The sequence below is a fragment of the Manihot esculenta genome, chromosome 17 (genome assembly GCF_001659605.2).
Source record: "Manihot esculenta cultivar AM560-2 chromosome 17, M.esculenta_v8, whole genome shotgun sequence".
NCBI lineage: Eukaryota > Viridiplantae > Streptophyta > Magnoliopsida > Malpighiales > Euphorbiaceae > Manihot > Manihot esculenta.
The window spans coordinates 29345244-29352707 of record NC_035177.2 but is presented as its reverse complement, the minus strand read 5'-3'; positions in this window follow the sequence as shown (position 1 = coordinate 29352707).

The following is a 7464-nucleotide window of genomic DNA, read 5'->3' as shown; positions in this document are numbered from 1 at the left end:
TCTTCTTCTCCTTTTTTTCTTCTTTTTCTTCTTCTTCTTCTTCTCCTTCATCATCATCTTCTTCTCCTTCATCATCATCTTCTTTTTCTTCTTTTTTGAGAAGGAGGGACTATTTCGTTGACAGAAAGAAATGATAAGGACGTTTTAATATATATAAGAAAAGATAATGACTATTTTATTGACGGAAAGAAACGATAAGGACGTTTTAATAGATATGAAAAAAGATAAAAATATTTTAATAGATTTTTAAAAATATAGGGATTGATTTGTTAATAATAGCAATATCCAATGACTAAATAAGGGGTTTTATTTGAGGATAAAATTGGATTTTAAAAATTTTCTCTCTCTTCCTTTATCTAATTTTAACGGAAAAGAGAACGGAAGAACTATTTCGTTGACGGGAAAAAAAGATAATAACGTTTTAATAGGTTTTTAAAAATACAGGGATTGACTTGTTAATAATGGCAATACACAGGGATTAAATTGTAAATCTCCCTAAAAAGTGATTAAATTAAAGAAAATTTACAATTTAGTCACTGAGTATTGTCATTATTAACAAGTCAGTCCCTATATTTTTAGAAACCTATTAAAACGTCCTTATTTTTTCTCTCCGTCAACGAAATAGTCTTTCCGTCTATTTTTGCTGATAAGATATAGTAAAAGACCAAATTACCCCCTTCTTTTCCTCTTCCTCCTCCTTCTTCTTCTTCATCGATTCTTCCTCCTTCTTTTGCTTCTTCTTCTGCTTCTGCTTCTACTTCTTCTTCTTCTTCTTATGCTTCTTCTTCTCCTTCTTTTGCTTATTCTTCTTCTTCTTCTTCTTTTCCTTCTTCTCCTTCTTCTTTTTCTTCTTTTTCTTCTTATTCTTCTCCTTCATCATCATCATCTTCTTCTTCTTCTTTTTTTTTTCTTTTTTGAGGAGGAGGAGGAGAAACCATAAGAACGTTTTAATAAATATGAGAAAATATAGGGACTATTTCATTGACGAAAAAAAACGATAAGGATGTTTTAATAGATATAAGAAAAGATAAAAAATTTTAATAGATTTTTGAAAATATAGGGAGTGACGATTTCATTGACGGAAAAAAACGATGAGGAGGGACTATTTCGTTGACGAAAAGAAACGATAAGGACATTTTAATAGATATGAAAAAAGATAAAGACTATTTTATTGACGGAAAGAAACAATAAGAACATTTTAAGAGATATAAAAAAAGATAAAAACGTTTTAATAGATTTTTGAAAATGTAGGGACTGACTTATTAATAATAGCAATATCCAAAGACTAAATAAGAGATTTTATTTATGGGTAAAATTGAATTTTAAAAATTTTCTCTCTCATTCTTTATCTAATTTTAACGGAAAAGATGACGGAATGACTATTTCGTTGACAGAAAGAAAAGATAAGGACGTTTTAATAGGTTTTTAAAAATATAGAGACAGACTTATTAATAATAGCAATATTTAGGGACTAAATTGTAAATCTCTCTAAATTAAATTAATATAAAATTTTAATTTAATTTTTTATTTATTTTAATTTAGTTTGATTTTTAATTTTAAAATTTTCGATTCAATTTAATTTTAATAAAAAAGAAATCAAAAAAACAAATCAATTAATTATAAAAATAATATAAAGATATTAGATTATAATAAAAATTAAAATATTTTAATTAAATTTTTAAATATTAAAAATAAAATATTAAAAAAATTTATTAAAAAACTCAATCGATTAACTAAATTGAATTAGACTATTTTAATTTAAATTAATTTTTATTTAAAATTAAATTAATTTAATTTTTATAAATATTAAAATTTTAATTTTAATTTATTTAATTCGATTTAAATTTAAATGAAATGATATCCTTAATAAAGACTACTTAACAGAGTCCAGTCACCATCTTCATTCACTGTTACCAGTAAAATTATAGAATTATTAAATTGTCAATCTTTGAGTTTTTTAAAATTTAAATAACTTTATTTGAAATAAATCTACAACAATAAATAGATAAGCTTTATCATTATGCTATTTATAGGCATGATTTATTTTTATTTTCATTCCAATTAAAATAATTAAAATTTTTCATTTATTTATGCTTTCAAACTCAGCGTTTAAATTAAAAAATAAATTGAATTTAATTTTTATAAACTATTTTTAATTTTCAAAAAGGATAATATAAATAAAATATTTATTTTTTTAATTTTGAAACTGTTTTTGAATTAATCAACTAATTTTACTAGACACTCATATTTCTAATTCATTGTTATTTATTAAAAAAAATTAGGACAAACATATTGATGAAAAATATTACAGATTTTTAATTTTTAATTAATTATTTACAAAAAAAGGTGTATTTCATTTTTTTCTAGAAAAGAAGTATAAATGATATTATTTTTACTGATTCTCTAATTTAAATTTAAAAAATTCAATTTGTTTTATTTTTTAAAAAGTTAAAATTTTACATGATTTTATAATAATTTATTTACTTTTTTTTTTGTAAAATTAATTATATCAAAAGCAGGAATTGTGAATTTAAATTTAGTAAACAATGATATATCATTCTAAAAAATCACTAACCACATATTTGTAATAAAAAATTTGTCAAGAATTTAATTTAATTAATTTTTCTATTAATTCTCTCCAAAATTTAATTATTTTTAATTTAAAAAAATCATTTTAAAATTTTAAAATCATTTTTGAGTTTGTAAATTTTAAAATTTTAAAATTTTAAAATTTTAAAATTTAAAATCATTTTAAATAAAACTTTTAAAGGACATATTGTATAGTTAAATTTTAAGTTAATTTTAGAACATATATATAAAAATTATGTAGAGTTAACCGCAAGCAACAATATAGGGTTTCATAGAAAATTATGACGTTAATTTAGAGTCATACAAAATGATCTTAATATAATAATTTGGTCTGTTAATAAATAAGATTTTTTTTTTCAAGAGCTACATGAACGATCATATTTGTAATATCCGGCTAGATTCCGGCATCGGAATCCCTACCTTCCGGCGGAATTTCCGTTGGAATCTGGAATTCTGAAGATGCCCGAGTCTTCTAGAGGGTTAAAATGTGTTTCCAAAATGTTTTTACTGATTTCATGGTTTTAAATGGAAAAGAATTGAGTTTTGAAAAGAAAAGACCTAAGAGGCATTTGCCAGGTTCGGCCGCCGAAAGTGAAGTTCGGCCACCGAATATGGGAAGGTTTTGGGAGCGCTTTTGGCCTCCGAAAGCCTTGTTTAAACGAACCAAGGTTCGGCCGCCGAACATGCATGAGTTTAGGGGGCACGTTAGGCTGCCGAAGGTCTTTGACCAGGCCACCTATAAAGAGCCCTCAGATCGGAAATGGGCGAGTTTTCTCCCCATTCTCGAGCTCAGGTGAGTTTTTGTACTCCTTTGGTCGTTTTCATGCTTTCTCTACCCATCCCTCAAGTTTTTCATGATTTCTATCCTTGTTTTGAAGTTTAGAAGCTTAAAAAGGAGTTTTGGGAGCTTGGAGGCTTTTGGAGCTTGGATCCTCCAGACCTCCGAGTTAGGGATCGCACCACCCCTCGATCTTCAAGAGGTAAGTGTAGATCCTTGCTTTCCTTGTGTTTTAATGAAGCTTTAAGTAAGTTTAAAGATGCTTTGATGGTTGAGTATGGGTAGATATGCATGTTTAGGTCTTTGTGGTTTTTATGCCTAATGTATGTTATGTGATGCTTGTGTTGAGGAGTTTATGTTAGTTTATGCTCCTTTATGCATGTTTTTAGAGGTTGGCTGCTTGTTTGGGGTGTTTGGAAGGTTTGGGAGGCTTGTATGCATGAGAGGCTGAGTTCTAGACGAACTCAGGTTCGGCCACCGAAGGTGGTTTCGGCCGCCGAACCTGCCTAGGATGCATGGTTTGGCCGCCTAACCTTGCCCCCGAAAGTTGTGTTTCGGATCTGGAGCAGACTTTCGGCCGCCGAAGGTAATGTTCGGCTGCCGAAAGTGCCTGACTTTCGGATCTGGAGTGAGGCTTCGGCCGCCGAACCTGTCGCCGAACCTGCATGACTTTCGTCTCTGGAAGGGACCTTCGGCCGCCAAAAGTGCCGCCGAAAGTGCCCTGTCCAGCCCTTTCAAGGTTGTTTTCTATGCATGTTTAAGTGATGTTTTAGGGGGTTTTTGGGTAGTTGTTTATGAGTTGTTTAGAGTGTGTTGGCACCTCATTCGAGTCCACCTGTGTAGGATCGGACCCGAGGGACCGAGGAGGTCATCAGTGGTAGCAGTTGCAGAGTCAGTCCAGCGTCTGCCAGAGGTGAGTAGAACTAAACTTAATCTTTTATTTTATGAAATCAAATGCCTAAAGCACGTTCATGCATCATGTTGATATGTAAGGACGACTTACCATAAGAAGTTGGAAAGGCCGACTTACCATAAGAAGCATCTCCCTGATAGTATCTCCTCGCTCCCCCCGGGAACGAGATCGAAACGCTGCCTGCTCTCGAGTGGAGCTGGCCAGAAGGCCAGTGAGAGTCAACAGGCGAGGGTCTGAGGCCTCCGTGACCCCACCGAACATCCGCTCCTGGATTAACTCAGCTACCACGCTTGCCGGGGACTGATGAGTGATGTCCTCTGCATTCAGGATGTCGTTATCCAGTGCAGACAGCAGAGGCACCACAGAAGCCTTCTCTTTTCCAATAGCAGGCAAGGCAGGAGCTGGCCCCTGGGAAGCACGAGATCTCTTAGGAACGGGGGCAGGTGCTCTGGAAGGAGGAGGGCGTTTACTCCCGACCTCCTCCACTGTGGCCTCTTCATCAACCGGACTGGGTCCTACTCCCTCGATAACAGGGGAGTCTTCAGTAACAGCCCCCTGAATATCTCCCCCAGCCAGGCTGGTCTCTTTCTCACCTACATGGACGTTGACGTCGGCAGGGTGTGCCCCAGGCACCTCCTCAGAAATACCCCCGGAAGGCACAACTAACTCCTTCCTCGCCAGCTCGACGTCCTCAACAGGCCCGGCGGCTATCTGGGGAGTCCCCTCCGTCCTCGGAATTACAATTTGTGTAGATTCTGGAGCCTGGGAAGATTGAATGGCCGAGCTCGGCTTGCTACGGCTGGATGGCCTTGAAGAGTTGGTACCTCGGGAGCTAGGCTTAGAAGCTCGGGAAGAAGCTCGGGCAGGAGGTCGGCTAACCGTCCTAGAAGAAATAACTCGGGCCACCTCAGCAGTAGCCTCTGAGACGCGTTGCCCAGCTCGGAGGGCATCCAACGCGGCGTTCATGCTCTCTCTAGACAGAATTAAGTTCTTCGGAGGCTTAATCTGGTCCATCTTGGAGTCAGAAGCTGCAAAAAATATAAAATCAAAACAGGTTAGCATAATCCCAGTAGAAATCACAAAGAAAAGGTAAAACGGCTGGGCAGGGTACAATACCCGCATCTTGGATATCCTTAAGACTACAGGCAAACATACACTTCTCTACGTCGTACTTCTTGTCAACAGAAGTCAATCAAAGGTACCCTACCTGTTCGGTGAGGCTCAGTTGGGGCAGGTCGTTGCAACCCAGAGCGACATCCTCCCAGTCGAGCTCCACCCCTCACGACGAACCGGAGTCTGTCTTCAGCTCCGCGACTACAAAACCCTCTACCCAGCCCTTTATGGAATCCTTATAGCCCGTGAGGATGGATAAACCCCCATGGGGGGAAAAGTAATAAAAACAGTTACTTGCTCTGACAAGACGAAAAAAGGTCACGAATAGACGCGCCGTGGGCGTAAACCCCCAGCTCAAGCAGATGGATTCAAAGCAACATATGAACAAGATAGAATTTGGGGATAGCATCCGGGGATTTATCCCGAAATACTGGAAAACCTCGATGAAGAATGGGGTAAACGAAAAAGTTAGACCAAAGTCCCGTTGTTTAATAAAAAAGACTATGCTACGATCCTTCTGAGGATCTATCAAACCGGGAGGAGGGGGATCTGGAAGAACAATCCTCTCGTTTCAGAGAGGAGCTCGGATACGGTAAAGGGGAGTATCCAAATACCTCCGAGAAAAGAAGTTAGTTATAGTAGAGGGAGTGATACAAGACTCGAGATTAAAAACATCAGGAAGCTTAGGAGTTTCCATGGAGGTAGGAGAGGCGTACCTGAAAAGCGGTATAGCGGATGAGTAGAGGGGAGCGGAGGAAAACAGAGAACAAAGAAGAGCAAAAGTTTAGAAAAAGCTGGAGAATTTGAGATTTGAAACAGTAGCGAGATGAAAAGATGTTTTGGGGCAGACTGTACTTAGGCGGCGCGGTCATAATGATCCTCGGTATTTACCCCCTCATCAGTCGGGCAATAACTGATGAGAAGGTAAAGGGGCAATTGATGACCGTTGGATTTCTCCACCTCAGACTGGGGCCAGGCCCATATCGTGAACCCATCATTTGGGGGGGGGTCCAAGGCCTTCCCCGTGAGACTGGTCCAGCCTGTTCCCCTCCAGATCGGACTCCAACCAATTTCCTCAATCAGGCCGACTTAACCTCTTAGGCCCGATGAATAGATCCTTCTTGGGCTCGGCCCGTGACTTATCTTCCAGTCCAGTCCGGAATCAGGAGGGAGACCCACCTATCCGTCATGTGGGTCCATATGCATGCGCGTCCAGGGAGAATCAGGGGCCGTTACGCATGGGACAGAGATCTGTTTCCCTCGTACGTCCGTATCAACGTAGCAGGGACAGGTGGTCCAATGATATACGTTCTGTTAACACGTCACTAGCAGACAAAAGAAAACATATAAAAGGAGAAATACTCTCCTCTAGAGAGAAGGCTTTTTTCAGCTTTACAGAACCCATTGTAAAACCCTATTTTATGGATCTTAGATTATCACTGGTAATCCAAAGAGATCTGCAGCCAATCTGCCAAATGCAACAAAGATTGTTGTTCCCGTCTCAAATAATGATAGCTAATCTATACCTTACAAACAACCAACGCAGGACCATTTCAAAAAAAAAAAAAAACAACCAACATAGGAAGGTAATATAATAAATAACTTATTTAGTTAATGAAGAAAAATACACATTCAAGAATGATACCACGAAATTAGAGCCTCTCTAAGTTCCCCACACTTTCCATTACACCAAATTGTATTGTCATAACTTTGTGTGCTACTTTTATAATGAGTACACGCTCTACACCATCCAGTTGAGGTATCAATATTTTCAATAGTTGTTTTACATGTAAACTTAATGTCCTATTTATTAAGATATTTAGCATATTAGATCACTACAAAAGCTAATAAGGTAAAAGTATAATATACCATCGGTTATAATTATACATTGTGAGTGTGAATATCCTTAGCAAGAAGCTCTCTAATTATTTTTCGGTTTATAGTCTTTTCAGCTTCAATATCAATAGAGCATTCTTCAAGGGAGTGCACTCTTTCTATTTTATTTGAGCTTTTAGGTAGATTTTGACAGTAAAAAAATTATATAAGTAATCATAAAACACACAAAAAATAC